This window comes from Vanellus vanellus, assembly GCF_965231255.1.
Source record: "Vanellus vanellus genome assembly, chromosome: 22".
Taxonomy (NCBI): domain Eukaryota; kingdom Metazoa; phylum Chordata; class Aves; order Charadriiformes; family Charadriidae; genus Vanellus; species Vanellus vanellus.
In genome coordinates, this window is record NC_138927.1 from 1,994,066 (window position 1) to 2,018,258 (window position 24,193).

Sequence of the window (24,193 nt, forward strand, 5' to 3'; positions counted from 1 at the left end):
ATATCTAGGCACTGATAGCATCTTTTAGATGTCTTGACTGCTTCTTTGTGCAAATTGTATTCTGAGGGGTTTTTGAACCGAGGTTCCTAAGTTTGATGTGTTATGAGGTGTGGGGGCTTTTGAGGGGGTGTCCAGTCCATGCTTCTGAGACATGGGCTTGGATGCCTCACATGGTTCTTTCTCTGCTGTGTTGCAGGTGCCTTCCTACCGCTCTGCAGTGAGCACAAGGGTTTCTTGGCATGCAGGGTTCTCCCTGTCTGCAAACCCGCTCATTGCATTGTATTTCTGCATCTGCTGTTTGAGGGTCTTGAGGTACTTTAAAAATGCGAATTTCTAGAGTGAGATCCAAGCTGGTGGATCTCCCTTCTTGCACAGCAAAGAGGTACCCCAGCTCGCTGAGATGAAATGTGTGGCTGAGGTTGCACAGCAAAAAAACCCAAACCTGTAAAGGCCAAGAATGAGAGAATGACACTGCTGGCATTAGCTGCAGCTCCTGTACGGGAGGACATGGAGAACCGGGGAAGAAACCAGGATCCTTGGTCTGGACTCTTGCCTGAATCAGCAAATGCAGACGCTCTCTGAGCCCCTTGTGCTCCTAGACAAGATTTCTTCCTTGTCACAAAGAAAGATTTGCTGACACCAAATAAGGGAAAATAACAAACAATTCTCCCCAGTGCTATTATTAACTACGTTCGTTGAGTTTTGCCAAACACGGGGATTAATAAGACAACTAAAGAAAATAAACCTGATTAAGATCTTGAAATGTCATTTCATTCATCTGTCAGAGGAAGGCTTATCTGTAACTGTATGTTTCTGAGAGCATTTGTTGATACAGTCATCCAAAATCCCTGGTGATGGGGCTTCCACAGCCACCCCAGGCAATTCCCCATGCCCGTAAATCCTCACCATTAGATAATATTCCTAAACTTTAACTTCCAGCCTCCTCTCTGCAGTTTACACCCATTAAGTCTTGTCCTAGCTGCCCTGCACAAAGGGCACGTATTCCACCCTTTCTCTTTCTGGTAGTCCTTTGTGCATTGGAAATTGTTACTGTGTCTTCCCTCAGCATTCTTATTTTTAGACGTCTCAGCCCATGGTCCTTTTGTTCCCTTCTGTGCTTTTTCCCATCAGCCCGTGTCTTTGCTGGACTGCAGAACTACCTTTTTTTGCAGCAGTATAACGTGTGCAGTTTGCCACATGTTCGGTTTGCAAACCATTATCATCTCATGTGTTTTGTAGGACCATCCAGATTTTCTTCTTCCTGCATCTATATGAATGTTCTTACCCTATGTGCCAGACTTTGCATTAATCTTTATCAAACAGTGTTACATTTCTTTGTGATATTTTTCCAACTGACCAAGGTCATTTTAAGTCTTAACTCTCAGCTCAACATGCTTGCAGCTTCTTCCAGGTGTCACTGCAGGTGCAGCAGGTATATTCTCTCTTCTCTTCTCTTCTCTTCTCTTCTCTTCTCTTCTCTTCTCTTCTCTTCTCTTCTCTTCTCTTCTCTTCTCTTCTCTCCTCTTCTCTTCTCTTCTCTTCTCTTCTCTTCTCTTCTCTTCTCTTCTCTTCTCTTCTCTTCTCTTCTCTTCTCTTCTCTTCTCTTTCTCTTCTCTTCTCTTCTCTTCTCTTCTCTTCTCTTCTCTTCTCTTCTCTTCTCTTCTCTTCCCTTCCCTTCCCTTCCCTTCCCTTCCCTTCCCTTCCCTTCCCTTCCCTTCCCTTCCCTTCCCTTCCCTTCCCTTCCCTTCCCTTCCCTTCCCTTCCCTTCCCTTCCCTTCCCTTCCCTTCCCTTCCCTTCCCTTCCCTTCCCTTCCCTTCCCTTCCCTTCCCTTCCCTTCCCTTCCCTTCCCTTCCCTTCCCTTCCCTTCCCTTCCCTTCCCTTCCCTTCCCTTCCCTTCCCTTCCCTTCCCTTCCCTTCCCTTCCCTTCCCTTCCCTTCCCTTCCCTTCCCTTCCCTTCCCTTCCCTTCCCTCTCTCCAGCTATTAAGGACAGCAGTGAACAGTGCTGATCTGCCCCATGTACAGTGCCAGTAATACCAGTCTGGCAGTGAGCCATGAATCTCTCTCTCCAGTACTGTTTTTCAACCAATTTTGTACCTTTCAGTATTTATCCTTAGAACTTATTTCCAGAGATGACTTAAGAAAATGCCATATGAGGCAATAGAAAAGCTTTTCTAAGTTCAAGATGAATTACTTTTTATTGCTCATCTTTATCTCTTTACTCTCTCTTGCTCTGTCAAAGAGGAAATTAGATCAGTTTGGTATGATCTAAAAAATTTGTGGCAGCAGTGAGTCACTGTACATCTCAGGACTATCCTTCTTTATCACACTAGTAGTTACACAACCACAGAGGTTAATAACTTCAAATTTAATTTCAGTAACACTAGGCAATGTTTATTACCCAGAAAATTAGTAAATATCACAGAAAGCTAGAGATTCCTCCATGTTCAGATAGCCTTGTACAAGCCCTTGAACCCTAGACATCCTGAGTTGTGATCTTGGTCTCTGCTATCAAAGCTGTCTTTCAAACGTACTGTAGATTGGAAGTTAGTAGTTGATAATTTACCAGTCACACAATCAGTGCTAATTGCTATGCTTCCCTTGTGCAACAAAGAGACTGGAAAAAAAAAAAAAAGGATGAAAAGATTTCTTTATGAGAACAGTAGCTAATTCACAGATTTCTGTTATTAGCATTTTCCTTATTTGGAAATGTAAATGTTCCAAAAATACAGTCTTTTCAGCAGGGTATGAACAAGACATTTTGAAGTCCTCTAATTCCTTGTGTGTCCTTAACTGGGATATACACTAATATGGATAAACACAGCTCAAGAATTTTTCACAAGTTAATAAAATTCGTCTGACTATGTAGGATGGACTTTTTTTGGTTTCATTCATGGAGAAGCTGTACTACCTAGTAATTTTTTTTTTATATCTCATGGGATCTATTCACACATGTATTTAGGCAAGGAAAATATTTCCCAGAAACTTCTGGTGGCCATTTAAGACCAGTAAGCAGAAGATGTTCATTTGAGTCAGCAACCCTCATAAAGGAAGCTCTGTAGAGTTTTTGGAGTGTCGGCAAAGAATTTCTGCCAAGACTTTACATAAAATGAACATAAAAGGCCTTGAACATTGGGTGTTTCTTCACCTTTTCCTTGACACTTCAAAGGAGTTGTAATGGCAGAAAGCTTGGTATTGGGAACAGAGGTGGTGATCCCTGCTTTCCATTTCCAGAGACTCAATGTCAAAATGCTGCCTGAAAATATTTGGATTTGGGGGTTTTTTTCATCAAAGGCAGAAGTTGTGGTTTCATGTAATGAAAAATGATGTCTTTGTTCACTCATTTTGAGTGCTCTTCCTGCATGATGGAAGCTTCACCGCAAGCGTTGGTAAAGTTAAATCACCATCCACATCAAACCAACAATGAGGTTTTTGGCGGCTCTGGTTTCTTCTCGTAGGGAAGCCTCTTGCCCATGGACATGTTGAACTATTGTTCAGAACTGGATTTTTATCCATCGCAGATTGTTTACAGACTGAAGAGCAGTGATGACTTCCTTGAAATTTCCATACGTTCCCAGTATCATTAATCATCTCCCAATAATCTGAAACAATTGAGTTGACAAGTCACTGGACAATGTCCTTTGCCAGCTAATCATAGATCGGGCTAGGCTGCTGCCCTGCTTGTTACCAAGTTCTCTTTCCTTTCCTAGATGCACGCATGAAAATGCAGGTGTACGTAGCTTTGGGGGCTGAGGGAAGACTTCAGAGCATCTTCACCCAGTGTATCAATAACACCCCACCCAGCTACCTGTCTGATAGTTTCAAGATACAAATCTCATATTAAGATCACAGAATCACAGAACGGTTTATGTTGGAAGGGACCTTAAAGATCATCTAGTTCCAACCCCCCTGCCATGGGCAGAGACACCTCCCACCAGCCCAGGCTGCTCAAAGCCCCGTCCAACCTGGCCTTGAACACCTCCAGGGATGGGGCATTCTTGTAGTCTTTAAAGCACCTGAAAATACTAACATTCATTCAACTTTGGAATCCAACCCTTAATTCACAGCATCCATGCCTGGCTGGGACACTTCAGGTATGGACTTTCTGGCCCAGAGGACAGAGAGTTACCAGTCGAGAATCCATGTGTCTGCACCTTCTTCCTTGTAACTGGAAGAAAATCAAGCCCTCTCACCTTTAAAAAATAATATAGGGATTAACCTTCTGGAGTCTTATTTCCTAAGAATGAGAACAGCTCAGTTTTGAAACTTTCTTGCATCCTCAGCATTGCCATATTAAATTCAGTCATCTTCACTCATGGGTTAAAAATATTTCTAAGGAACTGCAGGAAAACTGCAGAGGAGTTAGAGAGCCAAGTTCTCCTAGAGATACCTTCTCCCAAGTGACAAGACTGCCTTGTATCTGGCTAGTTCCTGAGTCAATCCTTCCCGTAACCACCACTCATGATGGTTTTCAGAGCTAAATAGAAGGTAACAATGTCAGCGGATAAACTAAGAGGTGCAGTGAAGGAAAAATGAGGGAAATTTAGAAAGGTAAAATGGTGAGTCAGATGGAAGGTCACAGAGAAGCTAATCCGTGAAGTTGTGTATGAGAAAGATCCCAAATCAGTGTCAACAGGAGAGCAAAGATGTGGGAGCTATGGAGACATGAGGAAGAGGAAGGGGAACAGGATGGGACAAAGTCCTGCATCTTTGCAGCGACAAGCCCAACAAGGTGGGCCTTTCTGATGAAAAGGAAAGCAACAGACACACTATTAATGTATGCAAGCTATTAGTTACAGCCCAGGTTCAAACGGCAGGTGGTCCCAAGTGACCACCCAACTTAGGTGATCTCACGGTATGCGGTATCACGGAATTTTCAGAGTTGGAAGGGACCTCTAGAGATCATCCAGCCCAACTCCCCTGCCAAAGCAGCATTGCCCGGAGCGCATTACTCAGGACTGCATCCAGGCGGGTCTTGAAAATCTCCAGAGAAGGGGACTCCACCCCCTCCCTGGGCAGCCTGTGCCAGTGCTCTGTCACCCTCACCGTAAAGAAGTTTTTCCTTGTGTTTGAACTGGACTTCCTACATTCCAACTTGTGCCCATTGCCCCTCGTCCTGTCACTGGGAACCACTGAAAAGAGTCTGGCTCCATCCTCCTCCAACCCACCCTTTAGATACTTGTATGCCATAATAAGGTCTCTGTTTTCTTTTTTTTCACTTTGTTGCCATCTGCTGATGATGGGCCTGGGTCTGAGGAAAATTTCCCACATCATCCAAAATCCCAAAGAAAGGAGACAGAGCTGTGTCGGTTGGTTGCGCTGATGGGACACACCACCGAGGGCAGTCCTGATGTTTAACTGGGAAACTGGGAATTCTGAGAAACATCACTGGCCCCAAACATAGACTAAAGTAGGAAAGGAAAGGCAAGGAGCCGGCAAAATCAGAAAAGCAAACTTTACCTGTGTCACACTCTCTCTGATGAGCTGAACAGTATTTATGGATTTATTGTTTTTCCCCTTCCCTGTCATTCATGATCCATGGGCTGGACAGCCACCTCATAAGGCTACACTATTGCAAGCAATATAAGAAATAAATAAATACAAAGCAATAATTCACATTAGCATGGACAATTGCTGTTCTAATTATATCCCTGGGTCCCTAGGCCAGCAAGGGGACAGGAGATCTGTTTTTCTATGTACTAACCATGCCAGGCTATAAAGTTTGGGTGTCCCAGAACAAAGAGAGGCAACGTAGCAACTGAGCAGAGTAATTAAAAATTTGCTTAAATTGTTCATTTTACATGGAGACTTACTTAGCAGCTTTGCAAAATTCAACCAAAACAGCTTCTAGCAAATCCAGGTCAGGAATAGACCTCAAGCAGCCACCAGCTCAGCTCTTTGTTTAGGGAAGGTAAATAGAAAAAATTACATCATTCTCTCTTTTAGAAGATAAATCATTCATCCTGTTGGAAAAAGCTCTGTTGCAAATCCAGGTATATAAAAAATCAGAGTTTCCCTTGCTGCAGCCCCCATTACATTCACAAGTGAGCAAGTGCTACTCCACCAGAGCTGTTCTGTGTTACACCAGCACCTTCACATATGGAAAGCCCTTCTTCTCCTGCCAGCTTGTTGGTTTGGGTCCAGATCTCGGGGAACAAGCCTGGCACCTTCACCTTCACTTAGTCCTCATGTGGAAAACCAGTGTATTGCTCTGCTCCTTCAACAGCCACACACAGGGGTACGTGGACCTTGCCTCTAGAGACACAGGGAACATGCTTGTGCAGGGCTCTGTTCCTGAAGCGTGTGTCCAAAGCCTTTCCAAGAGGTCTGCCAAAGCACATTTTCTTTTCCCAAGTTAGAGGCTGAGCGTGCAGCAATGCATGTCAGATACATGTGTCAGCATTACCCCAGCCAAGGCATTGCCCTCCCAGGACGGAGCGCAGCAGGGCAAGCTTCACTAATTCTTCTACCAGAGTTGCACCATGATGTGCATGAGGCCACGGAGGAGATCCAAAACATACAGAGCTCCTGACTCTGCTTTCTTCCCTGGAAATCACAGCAACTGAGGAAAAGCAAATGGTAAGTCCTTCCACCCCTCTACACTCAATGGAAGAGGAACTTGAGTCTTGAGATAATTAGAAGGGTCACAGGAAGTTTCTATTTGCAATCTGGGAACTGGCATTCCCAAAAGATAAATCAGGTCCCAAAAGACAAAACAGGAAGACACTAAATTCTGGAAGTGTCCTCCACTAACCCCTCTAGGCTCCTTCCTCTGTGCTCACCAGTTCCTGGGCCAAAGGGCATATGCTTTCATTTGATGTCTGCACTCTTGTTTCCTTTCCCTTGTTCCTCTCCATTCCTTTTCTTTTGGGTTGGTTTGTTTGTTTTTTCTGCAAATGGGATGTGTTGGGTGTTCTGCAGGAGTTTATTACTTCTTGAATTGGCCTGTCCTGCCTGGCTCACTCTAAAGGTATCACATGCAAGTTGAGTGGTGTTCGGCTTGTCTGTGACTCCAGGGTTATCCCAGGATTGCCTATGTCATGTTCAGCCCATACAGTCATGGCACATACTAGTGCAGCAGAGCTCTACTTTGTCTAGCTCTGATGACCTTGTGAGCCACGGTGTTCTGTGGATCGTACAGATTAATAGTCTCATGGAAATGAGATGGTTCCTGTTGTACAAAGAAACAAACACAGTGTGCGCATACAACAGGGCATGAACTTAGCACCCCTTGAGCAGCTCTGAGGACTCTGATGTTCCTCACATGGACAAAGGCACATCAGTCTTCCCAGCATCAGGACAGGGCTGAGAACTCTGCAGCTCTCTCAAATCCAGGACTTCCAAGCAACTTCTGAACACCTTCTCCAGAATAATTCATTATTTCCTTCCAGGAAAAGATTTCTGGGACAGCCCAGCAGCTGCATTTCTCCAAGGAAGGACAAAGTTCAATTACATACTTTTCTTTTTTTCTACAATTGCTGCAAACTTAGTTTACCACTGAGATTGCTTGGAATTAGCAGTCCTAGAAAAACAATGGCTCAGATTGACCGCCTTTTTCCAGGGCCTCTAATCTTTAGCTTTCTGCCTGGCATCTTTGGGCTTGAGTTTCATTGTGAAGTTTCAATATGAGCATCTTCCAAAGCATAGGACACGTGTTGCCATCCAAAAAAGTGCGGCTACAACTACAGACGGGCATCCAGTAAATAACGCTGCGGAGGCAGCAACTTGCATTCCCGGGGCCAAAAGCAGCCCTGGAGTAAAGGCCACTGAGTCAAATAAAGCCCTGCCGTTTCCACCGAGGGTGGCTTTGGCCCTGTATCACAGCAGATGTCAGGGATTATTCTGATGCACAGCGTCACGCGGGCACGGCAGATTCACATTACGGGGTCATGCTAATACCAATGCAGTTTTGGTTGGAGTGGTCTCTCTGCCTGCTCCTGACTTTACACTGAATGTCAGATTCAAATAGACTTTGTCAGTCTGCTGGCAGGGTCCCAGCAGCCCCGGGAATGGGCTCTGCAATAATTTAGAGTTGTAGCCTCCTCCTGTCCACTGGTGAAGCTCTGGGCTTTCTGACCCCCCGCTTCTGATGGGGAATTTGTGGCAGAGGAAGATTTAGCAGCTTGCAGGGACCCTGGAAATAAGTTGTTTGGACCTGGAGCAACCCAACCTCCCTGTGCCTCGAGCAAGACCGTCCTGCCCCAGAGAGGATCCAAATGAAAAGCTGTCACTCTGCTGAGCTTGAGCTGGGGGTCTCCTTAAAGTTTTCCCCTGTGTTTTCCTCCCATGGGGCTGGGATTTGTTCCTGCCACCTGGGGAGCATATTTCTGTGCTTCAGCTCTTCTCATCCCCCCTTGTCACTCCCGTACCAGCGTATGGACCCATGGGGCAGGGAAGCCCCTAGACCCCACCATCTCTGCATTTCCCCCATCTAATACCCTGCCAAGGACCTCCCCTGTGTGCAGAGAGCTCTTGACACAGCCCCCTGCTCCCTGCCAGGGGGTCCCAAGCTGTCAACCATCAGATGGGCGGTACGATGGAGATGATGGAGCTGCAAGGACAGTTCACACGGGGGTGGCCTCTCTGTAGCAGCGTCACGGGGAACGCACAACTGAAAATATCCTCCGGATCAAATTGCAGCAGTGGAGGCATCCCCTTCCTCCCCTTGGAGGATCTGGAGGTACCAACATAGCAAGGACCGTGGTGTCACATGTCACCCAAAACACTCGGAGAGCAGCCCCCAGTCTCACAGCAGGGAAGCGCCTGCACTCGCCTCCGTTGCCCCTGCCCAGGGCCAGGCAGCCCTGTCCACTGCTGCGTCCCAGGCGCCTTTCCAGGAACTGCTCACCACCTCCATCCTCAGAGGACTTTGTGGTCTCAGCTCAGAGGGGAACACGCGGCCACCCAGGCTACATAATACCCCAGTATTAAGGCAAATAATAATAAGACACCTTCACAAAACTGCCTTTTCCCAGGGCTGCTGAAGGGCTTCTGCATCTTGAGCGCTGGGAGGCAGCATCAGAGGCACGGGCGAGGGAAGCGTGCTTCTGTCTCATGCACCTCGATCCATATTTAATCCCTTCCCCTCCCTCCACAATGGGTGCGATGCTTCTGTGCCTCTCGGAGAAGAAAAGCTCTCCATCACATTGAAATGCGAAGCTTCCTCATTAGAATTTAATTTGCACCGATATAGAGGAAATTATCATGTCAGTGCAGAGAAAAGAAACAGTGATTCAGGAGAGAAGCTTTTTGATAAATTGTAACAAGCACTTTTATCACCATAAATGAAGATTTGGCTCGGGGAGGTTGGTATATGGCTTTATAATGACCCTCCATGGAAGGGACAGATGGCCTCAGTGACAGTGTGAGCCCTTCCTTTTTTTTTCTGAGTAGCTGTAGCGGTTGTCATGGCAACTCCCATTACAACAAAACCCACAAATATCTTTTCAATTAATTCTTGAAAAATCTAAGAAGTGGGACACATTTCTCACAAGAGACAGTGACACCTGCGTTGGTATTTTCATGGTAGTTATTGTTCTCCTGCCAGACACTCCACGTGCAGCGAGTGAAAGCTGTCCCTAGCTCAGAAGTGTCTCAGAAATGGGAATTTTGTCAGCTGGGAGTGATGTTAACCCTCTTCCATCCCTCCCAATAAGGCTATTGAGGAAGATGTTGGAGATACCCATTATGCAGTACTCAAGGACCCCTAAGTGGAAAGTCTCCATCCCCATCACTCCTCCATAAGGGACGCTGGCAGCACTTTCTTAGCAGAGGTGCCAGGACCCAGTGAGACTAAACTCCAGACCGAGGAGGTATTTAGGTACCTTGTTCCCACCTGAAAGCCCTGAAGCTGCACACGAAAACACCCTTTGGCTGTGAGTGACGCAGAGGGAAGGCCGCTCTGCAAGCAGCCTGAACTAGGGCTGGAACCTTGATTCATTCCCCAGGCTGTGGGAAACCATCTCCCCTAAGCTGGCTTGGGCTCTTCCGTCTTTCCTGCCTTGGTTTCTGCAGTACCATGTCCAGACCTGATCTTTTTGCTCATGCAACTGTATTATTTTTTTTTTATTATTTCTAGTCACTTCCTTCTCTTTTTCAAATCATCTGCCGTCATTGAATGTCTGAGTCCTCATTCAGAAAGACAGATGTTTAATAATTGCTCCATGTCTCCCCAAAGCGTTCCTCCCCTCATATTGCTCATGTTGCCAAATATTTCTGGAGAAGGAACTTTTCTTGTTCTCTCCGAGCCTGCCTCACAGAGAGGTCATGAATTACAGCGCTCCCTCACTTTGATGTCTCTAGTGCTTTGGGCTAAGTTTCCCCATTCCTTCATTGCCTGTTGCACTGGGAAAGGATTGTCCTGTTCAAGACATGGGGATACAGAGATCTGGGAAAGGAACACAGAAGTCCTTGAAAAAAAAATGTAATTACCAGCAATAGGCCTCTCCCTGGGGTGAATCAGAGCACTTTGATGCTCGTTGCTGTCCATACCAGGCAGTTTCCCAGCTTCTGGCTCTGGGTGCTCAGCTGCCCACATCCTGACTGCATGCTGGGACAGGACCAAGGCATGTCCCCCCCGCTCTGCACCCACATCTCCATGGGCCAGGAGGAGCTGCAGCTCACCTTGACCTCCAGCGAGCCTCGGGCAGCTTGGGTTATACAGACCTGGGAAAGGGATGGTCCAGGTAGCCTGGAGATGCTCCATCCTGCCACCAAGAAGCAGTCTTAGAGCCATTGTTCCTGAAGAAGGACTCACAGCCCTTGGCCACAGCAGCAGGAGGACATCTAAAAGCCTGGCAGAAGTTCAGCATTGCTTATGCTAAGCTACCTGAGCACCAAGAGCAATTGCCCAAAAAACGGCTCAGGGAGATTATGGACATGAGGGTTGGTTTGTGGGCAAGCTTGAAACTAGGGCTGAAATGAGACGAAGTGAACAGTGAAAGGCTGAAGGAGGTCAGAGAGGGTGAGGTGGCAGGGTGAGGGTGGCACAGCCTTCAACCAGTGCTTTGCAGCTGAAGGGCTTTTGCTTTCAGAGATAGTCCAGGCTCACTGGCTCAAAGCCCTACCTGCTGCCACCTTCCAACCGTCATTTCAAAGCACTTTCCTCAATTATTCACTTTTCTTAATAACAATATATTAAAAAAATCCCATACAGGAAAAAAAAAATTGCTCACCCTGTTCAGGCCTATTCGTTCCCAATGGTTTTGTCCCAGAATAAACACAGACATGTTTTGAAGCTTGTTGTGAAAGGAGATTAACTCTAAACCTGCTTCCTGGCTTTGAAGGCCACAGACCAGCATGGCTATTATTATTAACTAGTCGTTAGATGGAGTGACATATAGAAGGAATAATTGCCTGGCATGTTTGAGGGTTGAAGGATGTTAATTAAGAAGTAAAATGTTTGTTTTTTCTTTCTCTGAACAAAGCAATCCAAGGGCTTGTGTTGGGCCGGCATTTTCCTCCCAAGAGGCAGGTCTGAGCTCACACTCTCAGGGGTTTGGGAATGTGAGTGTCTGCAGCAGCTCCGCTCCCACCACTGCGGTTGCGTCCCTGGGGTGAGCCGCTGTCCCCCACGAGGTGATGTGACTCAGGGAGGAAATGCTACAGGAGCAGCCAGCACTTGCAGCTGGGAGATCTCCAGGCAGTGTAGGCAATTGTGCATGGGCAACGCTCAAGCACAGCTGGTGCTGCCCTCCCTGGAGAAGTCTGGGCAGCTCCAGGTGGGCGTTGGGTGGGACCCACCTCACCCAGCATCGATGGCCAAGGTCCTGATGCAGTCAGGGAAAGAAAGGCAGTGCTGAGGACCAGCTGCAAATACATGAAGGTCTTTAAGTTCCTTTCCAACCCAAACCATTCTATGATTCCATGAGTCTATGATTCCATGATTCCACGAGTCTATGATTCCATGATTCCACGATTCCATGATTCTATGTTTCCATAAGTCTATGATTCCATGAGTCTATGATTCCATGATTCCACAATCCCATGATTCTATGATTCCATGATTCCACGATTCCATGATTCTATGTTTCCATAAGTCTATGATTCCATGAGTATGATTCCACGATTCTATGAAGCAGTTTCCATTTCTCTGCTGTCTGCTCTGCTGTGCTGGGCCCTTTCTTTACCACTTGCATCTGGTTCTTCCAGGCATATTCATCACCTCCAATCCATCTGGCTGATCTGATTTCTACAGCCACAAAGAACATCGCTGCTTTCATAGGCTGCTCTAGGAGGAAAGACAGCAGATCCCTGCCTTTCAGGCAAAATTCTCAACTGTACAAATCAACAAAATTATTTCAGGAATAAATTTGGTCCCTGTCCCCGAGTCCAGCTTTTGTTTGTAGGATGGATAAAAGTGTCTATTCTGGCACCCTGGAGGGAAAAGGCTCTGCCATGAAGTGGGAAAGGAGATGATCAGCCTGGGGATCCCGGAAGACCAAGAAGAGACCCAAGGCAGGTGTGACGTGAGTCTTGCAATATGAGTCCTTCTCATCTCAGTGCCCATCACCCTGGGGGACGTCGGGCACCAGGCTCAGCACACCAGTCCCCCTCCCTGGGCTGTTCCCCCAGCTGTGCTCCTTGCTGGAGACTTTGCAACATCACGACCAGACGGTGCGATATCACCTATCATTACTTATTCACCTGCTCTCTACTCTGCCATCATGCTGCCTCTCCTGGAGTGCCTGGCTCTTCTTTTTGCAGCTCTCCAGGTTCAAGGTTTGATGTCAACAGCTGTCAGAAAAGGAAAATACAGAAGAGAGGGTTGGCCTTGTGGGACCGTGGTGGCAGCGGCCAAGCCGTGGAGAAGATGGAGAGTAGTCAAGCAGCAGCATCGTCTCCGCAGCGGGCTCAGCTACACGCCATCCCCATGGCACAGAGGGTTTCCGAGGGTGCTGCAAAGCATTGAGGCTGTTTGTTTGCAGGAAATAATAGTCGGAGGTATGGCTGCCCTGCCAAATATGAAAAGGTCCTGACAAGGCTCGGTTATACAATGCCACTTGCTCCCTCGGGCGCCGCGCCAGTGGGGTAAGGAGAGATGCATTGACCTTTCGGCAGTGACACATCGGGAGAGCAATGTGACTAAATTCAGCTCTGCCGCGCTCCTCCCTGCCAACGTTACACGAGAAACACTTGGTTGGCGCTTGCAGATTGCTTGGAAAATATGTCCTACAAAAGGCGACAGGAACATCACATTATGGCCCGATGAGTAGGCTATCCCCATGTGTCACCTGCGCAGGAAGATGCACTGCTCAGGGAGATAACCATGGTTTGGGAGGCAGAGTGATTCAGCTCAGCATCTCACTGCTCCTTGCAGGCCACCTCATGGTCCAGGCACAAGAGAAAATCCCTGTGCAATGCAGTCAGTGTTGCCATGCCAGTGGAACCAGGGGGTTGTTTTGGCATGGGGGGTCCTCCTCCATGCTTCACAATGCAGGAGGCAAAGGTGATGCCTCAGATCTGTCCTTCTCAATGTGTCCTTCCTCTCCCATCCTTGCAGCCCTGCTGTCACTGGTCTCCATCCCTGTGACACCTAGCAGTGCCTGGGCTGGACAGTGGGGCAAGGAGGAAAACACAACAGGGCCAAACAGGGCAAAAAGGAGCAGGTGGGACCAGCACGGTGGTGCAGGCTATGGAACAAGAGTAGCATCATGGATATCATTGCAGCGCTTGGATCATCATTTTGGTGACACACACACACAGATGGTGTAGGTATGGCACCAGTACCATACATCAATAGTACAGGTAGGACCCATGGCTCTGACATATCCCCCTTCCACAACACAATGACCCCAGAACTCCTCTGAGCGCAGTATCCTGACCTGACTGCTGGGATGTTTATTGTATATCCAAGTTGGGAAACCAAGAGGGAGGGAGGAAAAATGATAAGGGTCCCTGTAGCAAAGCTTGGTGGTTACTGCAGGACAATGGGAAATCCTTTGGCCAGCAAGGCACCCCACTTGGAGCCTACTAGATGGGCTGCAGAGCCAAAAATCCCCCAGCCCAGGAGATCAAAGTGCTCTAGCTGGGTGAGAAGTGGCTCCTCCTCCCTTGAAGGGGAACATGAGGGAAAGAATAAGCAGCAACTTCAGGTTGCTGCTGCTGTGAAGCCGTTCCAGTTGGCACAACCAGAAACCCCCTCGTGTGCCTGAAGAAATTAGACCTTCATGAGGGTGGTGAGCTCCCAGGTAAGACTTGAATATCCACGGTTTGCTGCTTGCTCTTGTTCTGAGCCGTAGTCTCACTGTTAAGATTCAGCCATAGTTTGGGGTAAGAAGCTGTCAATCTACTCTGTTCTCCACTGAGGAGACTCAAGGAAAGATCAAACCTTGCAGGACCCTATAAGAAAGTGCTGTTGATTTCCAGGTTCCTCTGGGTCTACCAGGGCTCTACCGGTGTCCCAAATACTGCACAAAGATGTAGCAGCCTGCCCTGGTAAAGCTCTGCCGAGTCAGACAATGCAGACACACAGGACAGAGATGAAATGTCTCTGCAACACCACACAACAAGTTCATGGCAGAGGCAGACCTGCACCACACTCTCCCAAACCATAGGTCCCTCCACTTGTGTGCAGGGAAGTCACGGCTTAACATCTAGGGAAAAATGATATAACGTTTCCCCTACCTACTCCTCTTCTGAATCCGCTGGGAGAAATAAAGGAAGGATATCTGCTTCCTGAGTCATGCCTGTCTCTGAATTTTGAATCTCTCTTCATCTCAGCTCGGGGCTGCATTAATGCAGCACTTTTCTTTTACGGCACCCTACAGGTGTGGGTGCTGGGCCAGGCTCTGCCCTGGACAGCCATCACCCATTTGGCAGGGCAGTGCGGGCGCATGGTCTGGCTGCTCACAAACCACATTGGGGACCAGCACTGGCACAACGGAACGCCAGCAGTGATGTTCAAACCAAACTTGTTGGATGGTACCTTCCAGCTTGTAAAACTCTTCTGATGATGTGACTGCTGCTGCTGGGTGTTTATAGACGCTCTAAGTTTTCCCTTAAAAAATTAAGCTTCACATTGAAGCCATTCTCAACACAAAGAGCAGAAGTAGCCTTAACTTAAGACAAGCAGGAGGAAATAAAAAATAAACTGGTGTTAAGATGGACCTAATCCTTTTCTGGAGGGAACTGTACACCACCTCTCCCCCTGAGAATATGGAACGGGACATGAAAAGCAAAAAGGTCCATTTTCAGGCCGGTGAACTACTTTCCCAGGCTGTGGCACATGCTTTCCCAGAGGTTTAACCCTGTGCACGCCTGTCTTTTTTCTTTTTAACTCAATTAAAAACCCCTCAGTGAACTGTAGGTTCATCAGAGTTATTACACACCTTAACAAGAAAAAAAAATTACAAAATAAAGCCAAGCCATAATATTTACTGACCCAACAAAACAAATTGCTTGCACCGTGCAAAAGGGCAGGAAAAATTTTTGCAAGCGTGGCCAGCTCCCGCCCCGCGCAATGCAGATTTCACGGGGGACACCTGTTTTCCCACTCAGCTGAGGTCGTTGAACAGTCCATAGCGGTTTCTGCAATCCTGACCGCCGCAGTCATGATTACTGGTGTCACTCACCAGGTACTGCATGACTCCAAATGCATTAAGGTGCTCAAATATGGAGGAATTCTAAAGCCTTTTAGTAAGTAAACAAAAATGGCTAAGGGAGGAGAGGTAAAGGTCAGGGCATGATCCTGGAGCTAATCTCAGAGAGGCAGCTGTACCCGGAGCAGGCTGGGCATGGATTAGCCGGCAGTGGAAACTCTGAGCCTACTGCCTGATTTATCCGGGGAGGAATTCACTGCAGTTGGGGTAGGACCGCGTTGCCTTTTCCAACTGCACCACGACCTCGTAGCTTTGATGCTCAGGTCAGCTTGCAGAAATACAGGAAAAAAAATCAGCCAAGAAGAGACCTCGAGGAGGTTTCTGGTGCAGGTTTCTCCCTGATACCTGGTTTTCCAGCCTGCTTGCTGTCCACGTTTGTCCTCAAGTGGGTCTGAACTTCCTTCTGGCTGCAGCTCACACTCATTTCTGTGCTCTTCACCATGGGCTGCAGGTTGCTCCTCCCTTCCTTCAGCAGAGACTTGATGTGTTTGAAGACTGCTGGGCATCCCACCAGCGCTGGGACATCAGCAGTTCCAGTCCCCCACTCCCTCCCTGTAGGTCCCGTTCTCTACGCTCCTGTTTTTCTCTCCATGGTCACACCCTCTCTCTCTCTGGTTTATTTTTCTCTTGAATCACATTGCTACTTGTGTTCAGCTTACAATTCCACTTTTCTGTTTTGGTTTTGGTGTTTTTTTTTTCCCTTTTCCCCTGCATTTGCTGCCCAAACTGGTCTTTCTATACCTTATTGGTGCAACCGCTTATCTACAGTCCCTGGCACTCGTCCCTACTGAATTGAGGTCCATTTTTTCAGATCATTTCTCCAATTTGTCAAGATCATTTTGAATTCAAATCCTGTCCTCCGACAGGCTTGCAGTTTCTCCCAGTGGGTGCCGTCCCCAGATTCAGTGAACAAACTCCTCTCTCGTGCCAGTCGTGCTAACCTGTTCATGCAAGCTTGGTCCGTAGCTGTAATATAATCACGCACTTGAAAAGGACCATGCCTTGAGCAGAGTACGGCAGCATTCCTGTTCCCAAGTTGCAGGTAGACGCCCAGACAAACAGTACAGAATCATAAATCTTTCAGTGATTTCTGAAGTCAGTTCTCTTTGAATGTACCACCAACGCTTGCAGGTCATCGTACATGTACATCGGTGGAAGCCGGGAGATTTCATTTGTAGGAATACGACTGTCCTGTGCAAAAAGCAAATACTTGCACAAGGATGCCAAAATGCCATGCCAAAAATGCCTGTATAGCTAATTTTGGGATGCTGGCCAAAAATCAGAAATAGTGTCAATGATTTCAGCAAACCGGTTACGCATCTTGCCTGACACACACCTTGTGAATAATCATGGAAAAATTTTGCGGGTGACACAAGAACCCAGTTTTGTTTGCACTTGCCAAATAAATGAAGAGTGAAGAAAGTCACATAAACTGCTCTGTGTTTACAGTAGGGAAACAGGAAAAAGGGGGTTTGGTTTTGTAATAAGCTGCACGTAGCAAATTATTTGCCTGACTAAAATTCGTAGGAGTAAAAATGCATGTGGAACAATAATGGTCTAGAAGAATGGTCAAGCCCTTCATTCAACAAAGCAGTTATTGTAGCTGCATTAAAGATCACAGAAAGGAAATATACGGTGACAGCCATGCAATTCATCTGAAAATGTCAGCCCTTTTATTGCCTTTTAAAGTCATTTTTTGGTCCTCCATTAAGGTCCCATTCAAAAAACCTCTGCAAGTTTTTCTGTAACATCCTTTTAGACTTTCCAAGACGCAGCCTAAAGTTTCATTTGCCTAGGTTCATCCCAAGAAGTTTTACCCCTGCAAACCACCCAAAGTGATGTTCCCCCTTCAAGGTAGTTAGCGTTTCTACCTGACAGACAGCATGTCATCATTTAACTGAGTCCTTTTGTAAATCCTGAGCACATTTAGTCCTTTTAGCCTCCTTTGGAAAGCTGCGTCTCAAAAAATCCCTGGAGGAATTTGCTCCAGTTTATCAGCATCACTTTGATAATGAAGTGACTATAAACAGACACACAACCTTCTCTGCAACCAGCGTGATCTGTGAAACAACACAAACATTGCAGCTCAGAGCTCTGGCCCAAAAGCTGAGACTATTTCTTGCCATTCAGATACTAATATAACTCCTCTTGGTCAAAGGTTCAGCAGACCTACCCTCTTGGACAGACAGAGGTCCCTATAGGCTTTCTATATGGACAAGGATGGGATGGAAATAGCCTCATACGTGGCCACCTTCATTTGCTGGCCCCAGAGGTGAGTGTCCACTCACTGACACATCCAACAGGGACAGCCTCTCACCTGGATCTGGATTCAAGCTCCCATCAGGCTCCTCTTGCTTCATGGGGTGACACCTTAAGGCACATATGTTTTGCAATGTATGTCCTGACTCTGGAATGACACCGATACAGTTGCCATGACAGCGTGTCCTCCATCCCAGGGTGGCACATTGGACAGACCTTTTTGTTTCTCCCACAGCAGCCTCTAAATCACAGCAGTGGACTGCGCCGTGGGGTCCACTGCGTGTGTCTACCCAGGTTCCTAAATCTGATGGACATAACCTCCTTGAAGGACTGTGGCACAAGTGTTTAGGTGATGGGGCTGGTCAAAACCCCAGCATCTACCAGTTGAAAGCCTCCCCTTTCCCACCAAGTGCTGTTGTGGTTTATTTTGGAGGGAGAAGCAAGAAGCCTGCCCTGGCCCTTGATTGCAGTATGCTGCATTGCTACCTGGTGCTGTTTCACTGCAATGATGTAATGCTGTAGAGAGCACATGTACCGACAGAGACATCTGCAGCTGCATCACGCGAACACGTGCAGGGATAGCAGGGGGTGAACTGCCTTGCAAAGTGCTCATCGCTCAGACACCTTCACCTCACCTGCTTCTGCAGCCCCCGTCCCCGGGAGACTGCGGATCTCACAGTCTGCCTGTGACACACTGAAATCAGTAGGACTTAGGAGCCTGGAAACCCTTAAAAACGGGGCTTTATGCAACTCGCCAAAGCTGAAGCAGGGGCTCGTGGAGGGTAAGCTGGTTAGACTCTCAGACCATGGTTTGGCACTACCCTGCTAATTGCGCTCCTCTTGTTTGGCAGGCATTCCCCCAGGACCCTGCCACTGCTGTCCTCCCTCCCTCCCCGGTCTCTGACTGACTAAGGAGCAGTTGTGAGGTCTGGGCTGGGGCTGCAGGACATCCCCACCCTCGGTGATATCACCCCTTCTCTCCTCTCCCACCCCATCGATGGGCTGAGGGACACCTGTTCCTCCTTCACTGTGGCTTTGGTGTCCATTCTCTGCTGTTCCCTTTTCTCCCCTCTCAAGGTCAGGCCCTCACCATTCCTCCCCTTCTCTACCTTCCTCTTCCTCTGTGTTTTAGAGTCTCTCCCTGTCTCAGACCCTCTTCACCCCATTCAGATATCAGCCTGACCCTTTGCAGCAGCACACCTTGTCCCTCTTCCCATCTTTTCCTCACCTTCTCTCCCCATCCTTTTCCTCGCCTTCCCTCCCCTGTATGGCTGCTCCTCTGGGACACCCACCACCGATTTCATCCCTTCTCGACCATCCCGCCGCTCTCCTGCACAGCAGGGGGATGCTGGCGTGGCAAGGAGGGATGGGAGGGAAGGGCTCAAGGATGGGTCAACCTCGACCGCAGAGGCAGGGGACTAGCAGGCAGGTGGGCATTTCTGCAGCACCCTTCAAACCTCTCCTGCAAACAGGCAGTTGTTTCATGTCAAGAAAGACCGTGTGCCTGGTAGTGTCTGATCTGCATGAATACAGCCTACGAGAGGGACGTAGCTAGGAGTCTTGCTGCCACTCCAGTAAATAAAAAGCAGGCCCTTTTATCATTTTAAGTGGCTTGTTTTTCATCCGGAGGTATGTGGAATTCAAACAGGGCAATAAACTTCAGTCTCTCCTCTTTAACGGGCTTTGCCCTGTAAAACACAGCCAGACCTACCACGCCAAGACTCATGTGATGCGAGGGTCAGGCAGGGATCACTCTTCATTAGCAGCAGTAAAAAGCCAGCCCTGCCTCTCTCTTCCAGGCATTTCCCGGCTCCGGTGCAGCCAAAGGGAGACCATTAACTGGGAAGGCACGGTCCTAACCCGGGGCAATAGCTTTCCACAAGACACGGAGGGGAAATTCCTCTCCATGCATCCCCCAACACTGGTTTGCACACACTCTGCTGATGCTTCGGTCAGCCGAATGCAACCCAGCCCTCAGGGGCCACGCTGGTGGGATGCAGACCCGCATCCCCCCGTCCCCACCGGTCACCTCTGCTAGACGTGGTGAAACCCAACAGCAGTCCAGAAGGCATCACGGGGGTTGTTAATGACTCGGCTGCCACTGCTCGATTTGCTGGGGCTTGCTTGTTTTTTTAGGCAAGCGTTAGAGAAACTGTGGGCCAGATCCAGCTTGCCCTGCAAGGGGTGAGACGCCTTGTGCAGACATCAGTGAGAGAAGAAGCCGTCCCACTCAGAAACCACTACGTGTGCGAGTGGCACAGCAGGGTTTTATAGACTCAGCTGCGGGAGTGCAGACTGTCCCGTCTCCTTCCTTGCATGATTTATCTTCCATGAAGCTTCGAACCAAAAGTCTGCTGCAATTTCAAGAGAAGAATCCATGAAAATAATTTAAAGCCAGAGGAAGGCACTGTTGATTTGGGGCCTGCTTATTTATAGTTTGGTATCAACAATAATGAAACCTGTGGACAGTCGCAGAGTACAGAATGGTGTTTGCAAGTGGGTGTCGGAAGCGATGTCCCTCTGCCTCGGCACCACCACTGGTCCTGCTGCTCTCTCGGGCTGCGGAGGTTTGCCTGAAGGTCCTCTGGGAATCGGCGGGGATGGGAGCTCCAGCTCTCGGCTCCGAATCACAGCGTGTCTGTGCCAATGAAGCGACAGCTTTTGGTGGAAAACATGAAAATGACAACCTCCTTCCCTATAACTCTCCCATGCGATCTCTCGCTGCGTTTCCCTGCCCTCATCCCATTGCTTTTACTTCTTGGATCACATGTTAACGTTGCTGTAAAGACAGGTTACTGCTTTAGCCTGTTGTAATTAACCAGCATGACTTTTTAATCTATTAATTTATAATTGAAAACTAATAATAGCATACACTGGGGTTTGTCTGGTACTTTGGATCAGGCCTTTTAGCTTAGCAGAGGGATGAGACAGTAAAATAAGATCACCTCCTAACCCCACGCAGTTCACTGCCACCCCAGGCACCCCTGAGGGTATCAGCAGTGCTGTGGATGCTGTGTGAAAAGTTACCTTTTAATTGCAGCACTGAGCTCTCCAAAATTTCTAGCAGTCGCAATGATGAAGGGCAGCTTGGTCCACCAGGCAGGGCACAGGTTTAGGACCCTTAATTAGAAAGAGTCTATTTACCCAGCTCCAAGTAGTTTAACAAACTGTTTCTTCGTTTAGCTCCCTAATATCACAGGACAATTATACGTTGGCTGAGAGGGGAAGGAGAGTTACTTGGCCTGGGGAGGAGGGGATGAGTGTGCTGGAGAAACTCCAGGAGAAAGAAAAACCACATCAAGTCTGTCTGCCTTCCCTGTCCCAAATTACAGCACCCAGAGAGGAACACGCCAGGGGTTGGGTAAGAGCGATGCAGGAGGCTGCCTCGTGTTGGAATATTTTTCTTTGCCTTGGGTGAGTAAATAATAATCTGTTTTGGAAAATGTATTTAGAGACACTGTCTCGTGCAGAGGCTGCAGGAGGAAAGCTGAGCGCCTTTGGTGAGATGAACGCAGTCATTGAACTCATCTTCAAGGAGGTCCAAGTTTGGGAGAGCTGTTGGAGATGGAGAGCTAGGGGCATCTCTGCGGGAGCCACCAGCCCCACAGTTTGGCTCGCAGCCCCCAGGGACCCGCTGGGGGTCCTTTGTCTGATGGGAACAGTGACAAGCAGAGGTTTGCTGGAGCACTTTCAGTCCACAGAGCAACTCTGGGGTGGGGACATTGCTCAGCTTGGTCTCCATCCCCCGACGCTGCCATGTCCTTTGCACTCATAGCAGCAGACCTGTGGCTGATGAAGAGACACGACTGCACCCAGCAGAAGAGATGGTGGCAGTGCTGAAAGAGAGGTCCCACATGGGCGTATTTGGATAGGGGCAGCTCTGAGTGAGGGGGAGGTGAAAGAGTGAATTTAAGGGTAAAGGTTAGTGAGGCCAGCAAACGGGAAGAGGAACGACCTGACACTGCATCGATGAGGGGTGCCGTTGCCAGCACGAAGCAGAAACTGTGGTCAGGAAGATGGAATTATGTAGGAAATGGAAGGAGGCGCACAGCGAGGAGCGCGGGGTAGGATTGCACTATTGATTTTAGACGTCTCAAAGCTGGATGCCTAAGTTGGAGCCAGCCCCCCTCCCCAACTCCCTTCACATCCAGGCAAAAGCCGGTGTGGTCCACCAGGCGATTCGCCTGCTGTGCTTTGGGTGGGAGGAAAGGCTCCCTGGGGGTCCTTTTTTTCTCACCCTCGGCTACAAGTAGAGTCTGATGAAGCATCATAAGTTGGGTGTTGCAATTCTCTTTCCCTCACAGTGCAAAGCCTCATCCAACGAGGTAGTTTTGCAGCCGCAGTCCAGCTGATGTTTGAATGCGGATGAGCTGAGAGCACATCAGAGTCTGAGCATGTGTCTAGGGGCTCCTTGGACTTCAAAGGACAGGAGACACGGACCACCCTCCTTCCAGCAATGCAAGCTCTCCAAACAGCTGTAGAGAAGAGAGAGGCCAAATCGGAAACCCTGCCAGCCCCCGACAATACGTGATCTATGTGCAGTTTCATGTTTGATGGCTGATGTCAAAGAGAATTCAGCTAAAGGCAGGAAGAGGAACACAAGGAATACAAGGGTAGCCGTGCAGGGAGCCAGCTTTATGACTAATGCTACCTTCTGAGTAATGCTTAAACCGAAACACAAATAACAATAAATCCAGTTCCACTCCATCCGGAGGACAGAGCAGAGCCCACTTTGCTTGGCCAAAACAGGCCTCAGTGTTTAACCACAAGAAAATCCTCCTGAAGTTTTATTACTTACTGTAAGGGCTGTAAAAGCCCCTCGGTTAGGAAATACAGCTTCTAGTGGATTTACAGCATGAGCGCTTGGACGGACCGCTTCCCGTTCGGTTGCAGTTCAGGAGGTGGAACAAGATGAGACGCTGGTTAGTACTGGGAGATATGTTTCCATCTACGCTCATGCCCGGCCCTGTCCCACTAGCCTTCCCTGAAGATCTTCGGACAAGTGGCAAAGGTGGGACCCCCAGTTCTTGTGTCATTTGAAGCTCCCAAAGCAGGGACCAAACAGCATCTCGTTCAGCTCATGCTGCTTTGCTGCTGGACACAGGTCTGGATGGGGATGTTCTTCTCCCACCTGTACCACTGCTCCTTCACGAAGCCTGGACCTCCCTGGGCATTCAGCTCTGAGACCAGCACATCCCTCTCTCATCAAAACTTTGTGTGACCTGCTGCAAAAAAAAGTACTCAGTGCATCTGGCTGTCTGCTCATGAGCGTTGTGTCTTCCGCGTTGGGTTTATTGACATCTTTGGGACACTGTGGGGTTTTCTTGGATCACAAATTGCTTTGTCTGTTTAAAAAAGAATCATTTTTTGCCAAAGAATGACATCTCTGATGGCTCAGGGTAGATGGAGACTCCTCCATGGTGGAACAGCATGGTCATTTGAAGGCAGGCGGTGGAACGTCCTGGGAGATGGGATTTGGCCAGAGAATGGAGAACAAGGTCCAGAAAGATGCACGAGACACTGCAGAGCACTTCTGGAATTTAAAAATAAATAAATAAATAAAATAAAATAAAAAAGGAAGAAAAAAAAACCTATTGGTTTTCAGCCCAGAATTCTCAGAATTTTGATTTTATATGAGAAAAACATTAAGTTTCTCCTGATTCTCTCCCAGGGGATGGGAGTTGTATTTTTTCTGCCTAGTTCTATTATCTGTCCATTTGTAATCTCTCAGCACTGCGTGCTGGGGTAGATCATGGGGCTTCCAGCCTTCCCAGGTGCAAGGAACACCAGAACAGATCAACCCAGTGATTCCTGAGACACCAGAATTAGGAAGGAAATGCCTGAAACGCTATGTCTCCTGATTCTTGGATATTGGGAGCCTGATTTTCAGGCAGTATCATAAATGGGTGATTAGTGGAGCTGCTAAGGAGAGGCTGTCTTTCTCCCCTCTGCCCTCCCCTGGGAGATATAAATCCAAATGCTGTCCATAAGAAATACAAGATAATCCTTCTGCTTCGTGTACACAGCCAGAGAACCGCATCCAGCGGGCACCGCCTTTAAAGAGAGATGATGATCAGCAGGAGACAGTCCAGAGGCGATCAGCAAACGTGATCAGAGGTCTCGAAAACACGACCTGTGGGGAAAGGCTGCGAGAACGGGGCTTGTTTAGTCTAGAAGTGGCGGGGGGGAGACGTGATAACAGCCCTCAGCTATGCAAGAAGTTGATGCAGGGAGAAAGGAATAAACAGTTGTCCATGTTGCTGGGTACCAGGGAAGGGTAACAGAGTAATTTGGGAAGAACACCCTGATGGGAGAGTAGGGAAGTCCTGGGTTTGG